Source organism: Sceloporus undulatus, chromosome 2, assembly GCF_019175285.1.
Source record: "Sceloporus undulatus isolate JIND9_A2432 ecotype Alabama chromosome 2, SceUnd_v1.1, whole genome shotgun sequence".
Classification (NCBI taxonomy): Eukaryota; Metazoa; Chordata; class Lepidosauria; order Squamata; family Phrynosomatidae; genus Sceloporus; species Sceloporus undulatus.
This window is the reverse complement of record NC_056523.1, coordinates 260,316,743-260,332,444: the sequence shown is the minus strand read 5'-3', so window position 1 is coordinate 260,332,444 and position 15,702 is coordinate 260,316,743. Positions and strand designations below refer to the sequence as shown.

Genomic DNA, 15,702 nt, shown 5'->3' with positions numbered 1-15,702 from the left:
GGTCTCTTCCAACTCTATGATTCTATGATTCTATGCTGCCTCTTTGGGACCGATGCCAATCCCTGTGCCAAATTCTGGGTGCCCCTCTGGATTTTTGTGGGCGAAGACAACTGGACAGTGAGTGACTCTCCGAGACTTTGCTGCGAATGGGCTTTGAATGTATTTGGGGACTTTGTTCTAGTGCCTTCCTTTGCAGAGATTTCATAGCAACAATTTTGTGGGAAATGCATGACTTGAAATGCTGTGTTTTTGGTAAAATGCTCTTTGGCAATAGTGTGTGGAGGGCACTGAAACCTTTTGTTTGTTGTTCCACATGCCTCTTGAGATCACATATGTACAAGAAAGCAAACTTTCAAGGAGAATAACCAGCATTTGATCACTGTTTGACCTTCTTTAGTGCATTGCTTTTGTATTGTAGTTTTTGTGGTGGTGGTGGGTTTCTCCTTTTCTTGGTTTTTCAACAGTTGCAACCAAGAACACACAGACCTCAAAAGAAAGCCATCTCTCCAAGATCAGTGAATGGAAGTTATTTCAGTAAGACCAGTGCATTGAGAACCCTTTCCACTCACTTTCTTTGGGGTTACTGGTAGAGACTGGGGAGCACCGAGATCTTAAGTTTGCTTTTCACAGATCAGGAGGAGGAGACAGTGTCTCAGATGCAAGAAGTTTGCACATAATGGACCAAGGAACAGGTGAGGTGTCTATTCTCTCTTTCCATATCATGAATAGAATGACATTGCATCTCTGGGGGTGTTTGTATGCGGGGTTTCTCTCCTTTTCAGGGGTTCTAGCAGTTCCTATGAAGAATCCACACAATTGTTTGTCCGAAATCATCCCATCCCCATTCGCAATGCGGTTGGATGACCTGGTAGGTTTAGACACTGTAGTTGGTATTTGTTGAGACACTGTTGTTGGTATTTGTTGAGACTTGCTATTGAAATATAAAAGTGTGTTAGGAACAGATCCCTAACAAATCCAATCTGAAGGATGCATCTTAAAGGCAGTCCTTCTAATTCTGTCAGGTTTTCTTTTTCCTGAGAGAACACTCTCCTGTGTTCTCTCAGGTTTTGCTTTCCCCCTTGTTGCATTGCTAGAAAAAAAGCAAAAGGCGCTGGTGCTTGGCACTCCTGGTTTCCAGGATCGGGTTCAAGTCCCTACGGAGCCCTTGGTGTGCTCCCAATGCAGCTCTCCTCTCCTCTTTCTGTCTTTTCCTATTTCACATACGCCCAGATTCCCTGGGGTTATGGGCACAGGACCCTTGAGATAGTGGGAAAACTGCAAATAAAAGCACACTGGTTTTATGTTATCTGAAAGAACAGCTTTCCAGGAATTTCTAGGTCTTCCAGCACAACTCTTATGTTCAACATCTGCTGGAGATTACCCACAGTATCGTGCTGTAGGACATACAGATACCTAGAGAAGTGTTCTCTCTAGGAATCTCTAGGTCCTCTCATGAACTATCTGTTCAAAATTGCCCATAAAGTCACACTGGAGGACTTAGAGATCCCTAGAGAGAACGTATTAATGAAATCCACAAAAGTCAAACCTGGAAACATGGAGGGCTAACTGTACTTCCATTTGAATGAATACATAATCTTTGTGCACCAAGATCTTAATGACAGCTGTGTGTGCATGTGATATAATTTCAGGGAACAAAAGTAGCCCAGCTACTATTGTAGGCTTTGTCATGAGTTTTTCAGACTCAGCACTGGTTGCAAGTCTTGCTTTATTCATAGAATCATAGATTTGAAAGAAACCCCAAGGGCCATCCAGTCCAAACCCCTTCTGCCATGCAGGAACTCACAATCATAGCAGCCTGATAGATGGCCATCCAGCCTCTGTTTAAAGATCTCCAAGGAGGGAGACTCAAAGCCAGCTTCTTCCTCTGTCAAACAGCTCTTACTGTCAGGATGGTCCTCCCAATGTGGAATCTCTTTTCCTGTAGCTTTCATCTATTATTCTGGGTCCTATTCTCTGGAGCAGCAGAAAACAAGCTTGCTCCATCCTCAATGTGACATCCCTTCAAATATTTAAATAGAGCTATTATATCATTATATTATATTAGCCTTCTTTTCTCCAGGATGAACATATTCAGCTCCCTAAGTCTCTTCTCATATGGCTTCATGGTTTCCCTTCACCATTTTAGTCTCCCTCCTTTGGACATGCTCCAGTTTCTCAACATCCTTTTTGAATTGTGGTGGCCAGAATTGGGCACAGTATTCCAGGTGGGGCCTGACCAAGGCAGAATAGAGTGGCACGATGCTGAGAAGATGGAGCTTGTCCAGAGGAGGACAACCAAAATTATGAAGGGTCTGGAAACCCCCAAGCCCTATAAGGGATGGCATGAGGTCCATATTTAAATATTTGAAGGGATGTCATGTTGAGGATAGAGCAAGCTTGTTTTCTGCTGCTCCAGAGAATAGGACGCAGAGCAGTGGATTCAAACTACAAGAAAAGAGATTCCACCTCAACATTAGGAAGACCTGTTTGACAGTAGAAGATGCTGTTGCCTCAGAGGGTGGTGGAGTCTCCTTCTTTGGAGGTTTGGAGGCTGGATGGCCTCCTGTCCCAGGGAGGGCTTGGATTGTATATTCCAGCATGACCAAAGGGGATTGGACTGCATGGCCCTTAGAGTCTTTTCCAAGTCTATAATTCTCTGATTCTACTTACAGATTCTGGAATAAAGTTCTTGCTGCTTGAAATACTGAAGGCTAGTGTACTGAAATGTGGGGGTTAAGGGCATCTTAATAAATACCTCCTGTCTTTTGGAGTTACCATCCAAACAGGGGGTCATTATGGATGGGATAGCAGGACATGACCTGCCAAGTCACATGCTCCAGAAATAGGAGCTAGTAATTACCCATATATACTCAACTATAAGTCAACCTCATCTATAAGTCGAGGGCAAGTTTTGGGGCCAAAATTAGAGAGTTTGCTATGACCCATGGATAAATTGAGGGTAAAATTTAGGGGCATGTAGCAAAGGATCTGAAGGATGAAGCAAAGCAAAACAATATCAAAGAACTTTCAAAATCCCAGCAGACATAACTCTTTGTGCTTATTCTTAAGGCTGGCTGGATGAGAGAGTAGAGGGGGGTCAGTGCTTCCAAGACAGATTATACTCTTGCTTTTACCAGGGAATGGTTCCTTCTTATAAATAAGAGTTAAGATACAGTACTTACATTGACCCATGAATAAGTCAACTCAGGTTTTTTGGGTCAATTTTTGACCCTAGACTTATACATGAGTATATTATTATTATTATTATTATTATTATTATTATTATTATTATTATAGTTTATTTCTAAAGCATTGTAAATGTACACAGTGCTGTACATACAAATGATCAAATGAATAAAAATAAAACCCGCCAGTGGTGGACAATCTAAAAAATACGTATAAAACAATAGGTAATAATATAAAACAGAATAGAATTGGTTAAAATAAGCAAACAACAGTTAAAAACATCAACATCAACTACCCAATTAAATACAGTATCAGATAGATAATCACACAGTGCCTGGGAACGTTTCTCTGAACAGGGTGGTCTTCAGCTCAGATTTAAATGTGGTCAAAGAAGTGGTGAGCCGTGTTTGTGGCGGAAGAAGGTTCCAGGAATGAGGGGCAGCAAGTAAGAAGGGATGAATAAGGACGGGGAAGTGAAGATCCAAGGCTGGGACAGCAGACCTTGACTACTAGAACGGAGGGTACGGGTGGAAGTGTAAACAGAAAGAAGTTCTGATAAATAAAGAGGGGCCAGCCCATGTAGGGCTTTAAAGATCAACAATCTTGTGAAGAGGTGGGAAAGAAATAAAATTTGTTGTTGTTGTTTTGTTTGATGGCTTGGAACTTTGAAATGTTCAGCCACTGGTTTCTTTGTGCTGACATGTTTCATATCAAGTTTGCATTTCTTCATCCTCTTGCACAGAGATTGACCCATCTGGACATGGCTAGACTTCCCCAACTAGTTGCCTTCCAGGCATGCAAGATCACAACTTCTTACCATCTGCCTCATGCTGCTTGGGATTGATGGGACCTGCAGTCCAATATATCTGGGGGCCAGTGGGTTGGCAAAGACTGGCATACATTATACTGGAGAATGTGTCTTTGTATGAACGTTGGATAGAATAAACTGGCATGGACATTCAGTGCAACCTCCTTCTGACAGGGCTTCCTCTCTCTCATCTGTTAGCTCTTATGAATTAAATCTTGGAGAGATGGTTTGATGCCTGCATCCACCCAACCTTTAGCTGCTTGACTCATGTACTGGAGTTCTCTTTATCTTATATGCACATTTTTTCACAGATGATGTTCTTCACTCACTTAGCCTCACTACAGCCTTGAAGAAGATGACTTGCCCAAGATAGGGATGCCATAACCCGGTGGCCCCCGTGACAAACCCGCTTTTGGGGGGCCTGTCACGGTCACGGCCCGGTTTGGCCCCCTGCCCCTGGCTTGGGGCCCGCGCGGCGCCAACCCACCTTCCCCTGCCTCCCCGCGTGGCTGCGCCACCCACCTCCTCCTCCTCCTCCGTTCGGAAGCAAAGGAGGAGGCAGTGCGTGGGGGAGAGGGTGGCGGGGAGGGGGGGGGAGGGGGCATGAGTGTGCGCAGGAGGCGCACCTCCTTCTCCTCCTCCTCCGTTCCAAGCCTCCCTTCCTTTCTCCCTCCTTCCTCCTCCTCCTCTGCCTCCCAGCCCAGGCCCAAGCGGAGGAGGAGGCAGAGGTGCCTGCCTGGCTTGGTGCTCCCTGCGCACGCGCCAAGGCAGCAGGCACTGGCAGGCAGCTACCCACTGCCTCCTCCGCCTGGCGCGCCTCTGCTCTGGGCACTTCCTTGGGCCCAGGAGGCGGAGGCAGAGGAGGAGGCTGAGGCGGAGGTGGGTGGCTGCCTGCCTCCTGCCTTGGTGCGCGGGCGGGGGGAGCGCGCCAAGGCAGCCACCCACCTCCTCCTCCACTTGGGCCTGGGCGGGGAGGCAGAGGAGGAGGAAGGAGGGAGGAAGGAAGGAGGAAGGAGGGAAGAAGGAAGGGAGGAGGAGGAGGGAGGAAGGAAGGAGGGAGGAAAGAAGGACAAAGGAGGAAAGGGGAGGAAGGAGGGAAGAAGGAAGGGAGGAGGAGGAGGGAGGAAGGAAGGAAGGGAGGAGGAGGAAGAAGGAAGGAGGGAGGAAGGGAGGAGGAGGGGAAGGAAGGAAGGAAGGAAGGAGGAAGGGGGAGGAAGGAAGGAGGGAGGGAGGGAGGGAGGACAAGGAGAAAGAAGAGGAGGAGGAGGAAGAGGATAATGATGATGATGAAATGAGCCAGCTTCTGAGGCACGATCAATGTAAGTTACTCTCATTTTTACAAACTCATGCACAGTGGAAAAAATCCAAAGTCCCTTGACCAAGTACACACTTCTGAGAAGAACAGTTGAATCCAAGGGCAAATCCACTTCTTGTTAAAGCACCTTGACATATTCAGTGTGAAACCCAAAGAGTGTGGTTATGGAATAAGCCTCTGAAATATGCAAGAGATTGCCATGTTAAGTAAAGCCATGTTCAATGCCCAAATGTGCTGTTTGGAATGGGGGGGGGGGGGGTGGCCAGAAAGGGAAAGTCCATTTCTGCCAGCTGTCTAGGAATAATGCCCAAATGTCCTCCATTTTGATCATGCCTAAGAAACATGTATTTATATTAACATTTTTTTAAAACCATCAAATTTTTTCGTGTGTCCTCCATTTTTAAAAACTGTGCCCTCCATTTGAAAAATTTGTCCTATGATAGCCGTGAGCTCCATTTAAATACTTGAAGGGATGTCATATTGAGGAGGGAGCAAGCTTGTTTTCTGCTGCTCCAGAGAATAGGACCCGGAACAATGGATGCAAGCTCCAGGAAAAGAGATTCCACCTCAACATTAGGAAGAACTTCCTGAGAGTAAGGGCTGTTTGACAGTGGAACACACTCCTTCCTCTGAGTGTAGTGGAGTCTCCTTCCTTGGAGGTCTTTAAGCAGAGTCTGGATGGCCATCTGTCAATGGGGATGCTTTGACTGAGAGTTCCTGCATGGCAGAATGGGGTTGGGCTGGATGGCCCTTGTGGTCTCTTCCAACTCTACGATTCTATGATTCAGACAATGGTAGATCTTGGAAGATTGCCACCTCCCAGAATCTTTCATCCAGCAAGGCCATGGAACAAGCCACATTACTGCACTACATGCTTATAGTGCTGCTATTCTACTATTACTGCTCTGTCTGCCTCCTATTGTATTCTGGGCTTTGTAGTCTAGTGAGGCCTAAAAGATCTCTGGCTGAGAATTCCAAATGCCAGCTCCTTAAACTGCAAATCCCAGAATGCAACAGAAGAAAGCCAGCCCAATGAAAGTGGAACAAATCTTGCCTATGCTGGGTTCGCCTTAGGTTCAAAAATGTCTTGGAAGGCACCCAACATCAGAGAAGAAGGGACTGTCCTGAAGAACTATTGTGTTACCTCCGGCTCTTGCTTCCTCCTCCGCTGGCCTAAAGCAGGTCGATCCCTGGCCTGCGTCCGCACTGCCTTTTGCCCAGCTTCCTGGATAATACACCTAGAGATAGGGACTTTAGAGCCACACTCTTCTTTCTTTACCAGGATAGCCTTCAGGAGCCCAAAAGATAAGTAGTTTCAATCTCTGGCTGCATCCACACTGGGGAAACAACCCGGTTTGGCACCGCTTTAACTCTTTTCTGGCTCAAGGCTATGGAATTCTGGGAACTGTAGTTTGTGGTGGGGTCTGTAAAGGACGAATGCGTGTTCTCTTATGCGGTGGGCTCTACATAATAACTATGATATGAACATCCCACAGCGACTTCCGCCAAAAGGAACCACGAAGTCAGTGCTCCAAGCCTATGCGGTTGTCACTCTTGAATTTTTGAGTCTATGCGCTCTTAATGGTTCCCCCGCGCGCACGGTAAATAAATAAATGGGACCGGAAGTCCAGCGCGAAGCTGGGAGAGCGAGACAGACAGAGAATCCTGAGCGAAACAACTTTCAGGCCATAGACCTAGGAAAATGTAGAGAGACGCTTGCTCCAAGCGCTTCCTGGATTTGTCCCTGGAATGACGCCATGGCTGCTTCATTAAAGTGCAGAGGAAGTGGCTCTTCTTCCACCATCTTGTGTGGCCTTTCCCCCCCTTGAGTTTTTATTTTTACATTTAGAAATAAAACAGTTCATGCCTTAGGTTCCAAGAGCGAGGAAATGTTGTTGTTGTTGTTGTTTTGTTTACATTTATATTCTGCCTTGTCATTTTTCACAGAGCTGTACACGATTGCTGTGTGCCTTCTTCAAGTGACTTCTCACTTAATGGTGACAATAAAAGGAAGCCTATCACAGGGTTTTCTCGGCAAGACATGGTCAGAGCCTGCCTCTGAGGCTGCGTCTACACTGCAGAATTAGCGCAGTTTGACACCGCTTTAATTGCCATGACTCAATGCTATGGAATTCTGGGACTTGTAGTCCAGCACTTTAACCACTACGCCACTCTGGCTCTCAATGTATATGTTGTTGTTATTATTATTATTATCATCAAAGTTTATTTATACAGCGCTGTAAAATTTGCCCAGCGCTTTACATAGTAAACAACAATAAAAGTAAAAGTAAAACCTGTCAAACAGCGTACGATCTAAAAACAATCAAAGTTATACAAATAAAAATTAAATTAAATATTAAATGTTGTGGGCTATAATGTTAACTTGCCTTTTAAAAAAGGGTTTGCGACATCCAGTCCAACCCCCTGCCATGTAGGAATATACAATCAATGCACTTCCAATAGATGGCCATCCAGCCTCTGTTTAAAAAACCCCAAAGAAGACTCTGCCATGCTCCAAGGGAAAGTTACCATCAGAAAGTTCTGCCTTATTATTAGTATTAGTATTCTGTTTATTTATATCCCGCCTTCTTCCCAGTACAGGGACTCAAAGTGGCTAACGTTTAGGTGGAATCTCTTTTCCTGTACCTTGAATCCATTGCTCTGGGTCCTAGTCCTAGAGTAGCAGACAACAAGCATGCTCCATCCTCAACCTGGCATTCCTTCATATATTTGAACAGGGGTATCATATCACCTCCTAACCTTCTCTTTCCCTGGCTAAAGATACACAGCTTTCTAAGGCGCAGTACAGACCGCCCAAAAACGGCGGTCTACAGGTGCCCATTTAACTCCGCTGACGTCCCTTACATCAAAGTGGCGGCGCCCGTGTGGATGGGACACTGCCATCAGGGCGCTGCTATTACATACTAGGGTTCCGGACCGTACGGTTGCTGCACAGTCTGGGACCCTAGTATCGCCGCCGCCACGCCCCTTTCGGCCTGTCTGTCTCAGGCCTAAGTCTCTCCTCATAGGGCATGATTTCCAGACTTTTCACCACATTGGTCACCCTCTGAAGGGGAGCATTTAGCAGTGGCTAGCAGGAGCATTAAGAGGCAAGCTAGATCAGCAACTGGATATGGACAAGTGTCTGCCTGAGGATGCGCCAAGGGTCCACTGTATGTAGTGGGGCCTCTGAGGGCTCTGGTTTAAAAGGCCTTCAGTTGTCAGTATGTACAGTGGACCCTTGGTATCTGCTAGGGTTTGGTTCCAGGACGCCCCCTCCCTCCCCATGGATATCAAAATCTGTGGATGCTTAAATCCCATTAAACACAGTAGAATAGTAAAATGGTGTCCCTTATATAAAATGGCAAAATCAAGGTTTGCTTTTGGAATTTACTGTATATACTCATGGGTAAATCTAGAAATTTAGATTAAAAAATTGACCCAAAAACCCTGAGTCGACTTATCCACTGGTCAATGTACTGTATTTTAACTCTCTCTCTCATATATATATATATATATATGGTGAAAGGCAAGAGTTTAATCTGCCCTGGAAGCACTGACCTCCTCCTACTCCCTTATCCATCCGGCCTTTAGTATGAGCACAAATAGTTATGCCTGCTGGAATTTTGTAAGTTCTTTAGCATTGTTTCCCTTTGCTTCACCCTTTACATCCTTCATTAAATGCCCATACGTTTTATCCTCGACTTGTCCACAGGTCATATCGAAATCCATAATTTTGGCCCTCAAACCTGCCCTCGGCTTATATATGAGGTCGACTTATATTTGAGTACATACGGTATATTGTTTTGGAATATTTTCAATCCATGGAAGCTTGAATCTGTGGACAAAAAAATCTGTGTATATGAAGGGAGAACAGTATAATTTTTTGCACTAGTTTCCAGTCACATGCAGTACTCAGATCCCCTCCCTGCCCAAATGCATTTGGATTCCATTCAGACCTATATTTTCATGATGACCCTGTATCTGGACCTCTGAACCACCTTCAGGCCATGATTCCAGTACAGTGGTACCCCGGGTTACGAATTTAATTCGTTCCGCGGCGCCGTTCGTAACCCGAAAGATTTCGCAACCCGAAAAAAGGCTTTCCGCTAGCGCTGGAAAGCCGCGGCTTTTAAATTTCGTGCCAAAAAGCGCCGAAACACACCGAAAAAAAATTCGTAACCCGAAAAAACCTTCGTATCCCGGAACAGTTTTTTCCAATGGAACTTTTTCGTATCCCGGAAATTTCGTAACGCGATCAATTCGTATCCCGGGGTACCACTGTATTGACGTTTGCTCTGTTGTTGTGCTGTATGAAGGAAGATGGTGAGAGAGAGAGAGATGGAGAGCGAGAGAGAAGGAGTGTTCAGATGTTATGTGTATCACAGGAACAGTCTGTCCACATGTGTACATAGATTCTTGACTTGTGTACAGAAGAGAAGGGGAGGGAGTGGGAGTGGGAGTGGGAGATGGAGAAAGGCAGAAAGAGACTGATGGTGGAGAAAAGGAGAAACAGTGGAAGAGGAAAGGGAAGGAGAGGGAGGAGGAGGTTAGGTCTTGGTGAAGAAAGAGATGGTTGAGAAAGAGGGAAAGGAGGAAGGGGGCAACAGTGGAAAAGGCCCTTCTGATCCTTCTCTTGTGTACATAATCCCTACTGCTTGTATCACAATGGCTACAATTGCTCCATCATGAGATGATGAGGACTGTGAGATTTTGGGTGTGATAGTTTAGTGTTAGCATCATTCTTGTTGTCTTCATGCCCCCCCCCCAAAAAAAACCTGGAAGATGAAGAAGTATGCTAACCTTATTTGATGTAGGAAGGGGGCAGAGAGCAAATTGTTCTATAGACGATGGTATTGTTTAGAGTTAACTTTAGAAGAGAGCCATTCTTGCCCAAGGAACCTGATATGTAATCCTTTGTTCTCCAGGGCAGTCATAGTAGTTTGTAACAGCCACCTTCATGCTGTGAGCTGACATTCCTGTTGTTTGTTCTGTACCTACTCTAACTTCCTTTTAGAGATGAAAGGACAAGCTACACATCGATCTTTTGATATGTTCTTTTTCATCTAAAAAGTGTGTGTGTGTGTGTGTGTGAGAGAGGGGGGGATAAACATAGCATATGGGATTTAATCTTTGCCTCATACACCAGTTTCCCAGGACTGTGAATATATATATATATATATATATATAGTACTGATATTAGGGTCATCGTAAGCCAGAAAGAACTTGAAGGCACACAACAACAACAACAACAACAACAACCTGCTATTAGCTATGGAGGAGAAAATACAGACAGGTAGGGTGATCTCCAATATTAAAATGGTAGAAAAGAGTTACCATGAGCTAAGGTGTCCAACAACTCCTAGAGACATCTGAAAATGCTACACAGAGGATGGGGGACCTTGCTAATGGAATGGGCTATTGTCTTGAGCTCTGAAGGTGAGGGAAATCTTTATCATTAGGTGAACAACTGCATGGCAGCCTCATGGTTTGGTGCAACTCAGTGCCAACAAGATTGAGAGCACAGGTTTGTCTGAAGCATTGTATCAATGTCTCACTTCTTCTCAGCAGTAACCCCATTGACATTAGTTGGCGAAAAAGGCCAGAGATGAAAGGGAGAAGGGTCTCATCAATACACTACCTTTGTTGGTCACTAGAGGACATCTCAGTCTAAGGGACATACATCTAGCATTGGGTACACTATTGGGTGCCCTATTAAGGAAGTTAAAGAGGTGGACAGGAGGCAAACGTTCTTGCAATCATAATTTGTGGAGAAATTCTTAAGGCACCCAGGACCTGCCCCAGCGCTAAGATGTTTATTCTCAGAGACAAAACTCTTTACAAATATTCTGACCCTCGCATCTGCTTAATTTACTATACCTGTATTGGGACACAAGGCTTCATCCAGTTCCTTGTTTGATCTTCCCACCAAAGTCCAGAATCAGTGAGGGTGGGATAGTTAGCATGCAAATGCAGAACAATTTGACAAGAAAACATCTCTTATGCCCCCTTTTAGCACATTTTTGCAGATTGTTTCACATTTGATAGTGAAGAGACTTGAATATTATGCTATGAGATTTTTCATATGAAAGTGCATTGCTCCATTAATCTCTTCAGTCAGTCTTAATTCTCTTTCTCTCACTCATGCTAGTGCTGTTCTCTGTGTGAGCCACAATCACATCTGGCAAGAGAACAATGAGGCTTGCCTAGCAGACACCTGTTGAGAACCCCAGCAGGATCTTTTCTAAATGTCTCTCAGCTGTTATCCTGTGTTCTCTTATATACTGGTTTCTACTGCTTGCCATTTTTCTTGCCCGGAGTGTTCTCCCGTAGGCATTTGCCCTGTTCTTTCTTATCTCTCTCTTTCTTTCTTTTCAGATTTCCTGCCCAGACATTTTCCATCCTTTGCAGCTGTCTCTTATGTGGAAGCGTGAGTTGTACAGGTTCCAAGTTAGCTCTCACTGCTTTTCATCCTCCTCCAAGCAAGGCAGGCCCTGCAGGAAAAAGATCTGTTCAGATCCTGCCTCCAAGGCAAGCAGCATTAATCAAAGAGGAAGGGGATATGTCTGCCAGAGGATTGCTGTGTGGACTGAAACTTGTTGGCTCCCTCCTTTCCAAGCATAATGTCAGATCGACTCTCTTGAAGAGAAGATCTAGTGCAAGCTTTTAAAAGGGGGATGTCTGAGAAGGTGACAAATGAAGCTCCTGAATTCCTAATTCTTTAGATCAGGATGTTTAAAATTATAAGAGTTTGGAATATATATTCAGTCAACAGAGCACTTATGGTGTCATTATATTGCCATATTGCTATTAGGTTTGTGTGTGTGTGTGTGTGTTTTTTTTTTACAGGAAAAGTGCCTCAGAGTTCTGCTGGCTGAAAGATGAGAAAGTAAGCTCCAAATGGAGCAGTAGCAAATGTTTGTCAATAGACCTGGCCTATTCACATGTAAAAGGCAGGGAGGAATTTCTAAAAGCTACCAGCATCTACCCCCACCCCCACCCCAGTATATTTTTCACCTAAGCACAATACATGAAGAAAAATGCCTCCCACTTTCCCCAAACAGAATTATCATAAAAGGATACAATTGATATTTGGGGTCTGCTTCACTCAGTTGTGTTGTAGATTCATGCCTAAAATAAGCAAGAAGCACCAAGAAAGACCTTGTACTTCAGTAACCAGAACACTAAAGCAGATTTCCTCACTGTAGTAATAATAGTGCCAAGAGTAACAGGCCTATCGACAAGGGAGCTGAATTTGATTTCATCCCCGAGGACTGCAGCACAAAAAGGACTGTAGGAGAAGACTGCTTGTTCAACTACCCAATGAAAAAGCCTCCCAGGGGAATGTATTCTAGAGCCAGGATGCCATTTTAAATGACTGATTGTGCCCAGTGTGCCTTTTATCTACTATGTTTGAAAGGTGACAGCTTCTTTGTGTTTAGTCCTTAAATTTCTGCTGATGTAGCAATAGGAATACTGGCTGTCATCTTATATATTGTTTATACATGGCCTGGTGATTCTTAAAACAGCACCAGTATTTTCTCGTTTTCACACAGCATTTGCTTCTAGGCTCACACAGTTGCAATGTGGCAAGACAACTCTTTATAGGAATTAGAGATACTTACCACTCACTGATGAGCTCTTGGTACTAGCTGTATTCCTAGGGCCTGATACTGAGGTCCAGCTGAGATATTTTCATCTTCATGAAAAGACCTTTGGATCATTCCTTTTCAGGATTGGGAACCTCTGGAGTTCCATGTTGAGATTTGCCCTTTTGGGAGTAACACAGGACTTCATGTCTTCCATGACAACCATGGAAGAAGCTTACATAGGTTGTTGCCACTGGGGGCTGTCAAGGTTACTATTTTTGTACCTCTAATGATGTGGTTAAGAATAGAGTGAAGAGAAATCATAACCCTGTTCATGTGTTATGAAAAATACATGACACATCTGAATCAATCACATAAATACGAGACAACCCCAGTGAGTTCTATAACCAATCTTTTATCCCATAGGTAGATTATGGACCTTATCACACATTGGGGGGGGGGGTTGCAGCTCAGATCCGCAGTCACTCCTGTTCTAGCAATGAAAAGCGTGATTTTTTTCACACCAGATCCAGATTCACTCCTCTCTAGCAATGTGGATTGAGGTTAAAACATCATGTTTTTCCACACCTGGTTGCCTTTCTGTTGTCCTTCCAAAGTGAGGGGCAAGTGAAGTCAGTTCGATTCCAAGCAAGTCACGTGATGCGGACTCAAGCAAAGGGGAGTGAGAGTACATTGTATTACCACATCAGAGCATACTTTGAGGGTTTAATGATTTGAATCGGCACCCTTGGGCATGCTCAGTGGGGCTCTGGACACTGTCCTCCTTCCCTGCCCCCTCCTTAGCTGTCATCCTTCATCGAGGTGAAGGAGGAGGCAGGGGATGATGGGATTGGTGGCGGGTTGAAGGAGAGGAGCAGATCGGGGTCTAGGAGCAGTCAGGGGATGATGGGATAGGTCACTGGGGGTCCCTGGCGCCAGGATCGGGATGCAGGAGCAGTCAGGGGATGTTGGGATAGCTCGCTGGGGGTCCTTGGGGCCAGGATCAGGATGCAGGAGAAGGCAGGGGATGATGGGATTGGTGGGAGGCTGAAGGAGGGGAGCAGATCAGGGTCTAGGAGAAGGCAGGGGATGATGGGATTGGTGGGAGGCTGAAGGATGGGAACAGATCAGGGTCTAGAAGAAGGCAGGGGATGATGGGATCGACTGGTTGGCAGAGAGGAGGAGATGGCATGAAGGAGGAGGAAGGGGATAACGGAGCAGGACGCAGGGGCCAAGGGGGGTGGCATCGGAGTGCTTTTCCACACCAGAACAAATCGCAGTGCAATCGGAGGAAGCCTGGAAGCGATTTCTGTGAAGTCACTTTCCCCCCGGTTTTACCAAAATGAGGGGTGACTTCAGAAACACTGCTGAAGCAATTTGCAAGGGGCTCCCATAGAAATCAATGGCGTCTGATAAAACAGTCACTTTATGAAACCGCATCATTGGAAGTGTAATCACTTTGGAAGTGAGCTGGAACTGAGCCACAAAACCACCAAACAGCTCCGTGTGATATACTCTTATGTTGAATAGTGATTACCATCCCCACCAAAAGAAAGCAAAAAGTAAATACAGTACCTTATTTTTCATTATGAACACCATTTAATACTTATACCAAGACTGTGAGTGCTTGCAAAGACTGTTGCTAATGTTACTAGCCAAAAGACATTGTGCTGCTATTCCACATTTTTTTTTAAAACAGATTTCTGTGGTAGGGGATAATAAAGGAAGAAGATGTAAAATACAAGAGGAAAACAAATGGAAGAGGATGGCGGCTGGATCCCTGAAAACATTTAACTTTTGATTTCTAACGCATTAGGAAATATTGGTACCCTGGACTGGCTGTCATTCTTTTCTTTTGTGGTGTTCTGCATATTTTGTGTGCTTGCAACTGAACAAAGAGCAATCACAGAAGGGAGCATGCTGGCAGGCCAATCTGTGGGCTGGGAAAGAAAATGTTGGCAAACACAGGGTACTTCAGGATACTGTGAAGCACAGCTGGAAAATGACTACAAATTGCACAGCCTTCTAAATAATACAGCAGATACTTGGCAACAATCGATTCTTTAGAACACACTCAGGCATTTACTTCACTGCATATTAGACATTTAAAGCACAGTCCTCAGTTTGGCAATTTCTATGTTTCAGAAAGAGATGTTTATGGACAAATAATAATTAAAGAATACCAACTTAAACAAAAATGTACAAGTTTGGCTAGGTTTCAGTTAACATTTTGCCTTGATTCCATGGAATGGTGACAGAATGATGCCAGAATTGGGGGCATACTTGTCAAATTTGCAGATGACACCAAATTAGGAGTAGCTAATACCCCAGAGGACAGGATCAAAATTCAAAATGACCTGAATAGACTAGAAAACTGGGCCAAAGCTAACAAAATGAAATTCAACACAGAGAAATGTAAGGTACTGCATTTAGGGCGGAAAAATGAAATGCATAATTATAGGATGGGGGACACCTGGCTGAATGAGACTAAATGTGAAAGGGATCTAGGAGTCCAAGTGGATCACAAGTTGAACATGAGTCAACAGTGTGATGCGGCAGCTAAAAAGGCCAATTCAATTTTAAGCTGCATCAATAAAAGTATAGTGTCTAGATCAAGGAAAGTAATAGTGCCACTCTATTCTGCTTTGGTCAGGCCCCACCTGGAATACTGTGTCCAGTTCTGGGCACCACATTTCAAAAAGGACATTGAGAAACTGGAACGTGTCCAAAGGAAGGCGACTAAAATGGTGAAGGGTCTGGAAACCATGCCCTATGAGGAACTACTTAGGGAGCTGGGGATGTTT

The 15,702-nt window shown here is 44.7% G+C and overlaps 1 protein-coding gene across 1 annotated transcript in view; it reads right to left on the bottom strand.

Moving 5' to 3' along the window:
* Positions 1 to 6,662, bottom strand: part of C2H5orf63 (chromosome 2 C5orf63 homolog) — a 36,009-nt gene extending 29,347 nt beyond the window's left edge. The window contains exon 1 of the mRNA XM_042455084.1: positions 6,454 to 6,662. The gene's annotated coding sequence lies outside the window, so the exon portion shown is untranslated. The remainder of the gene's footprint in view (positions 1 to 6,453) is intronic.
* Positions 6,663 to 15,702: the final 9,040 nt, after the last annotated feature.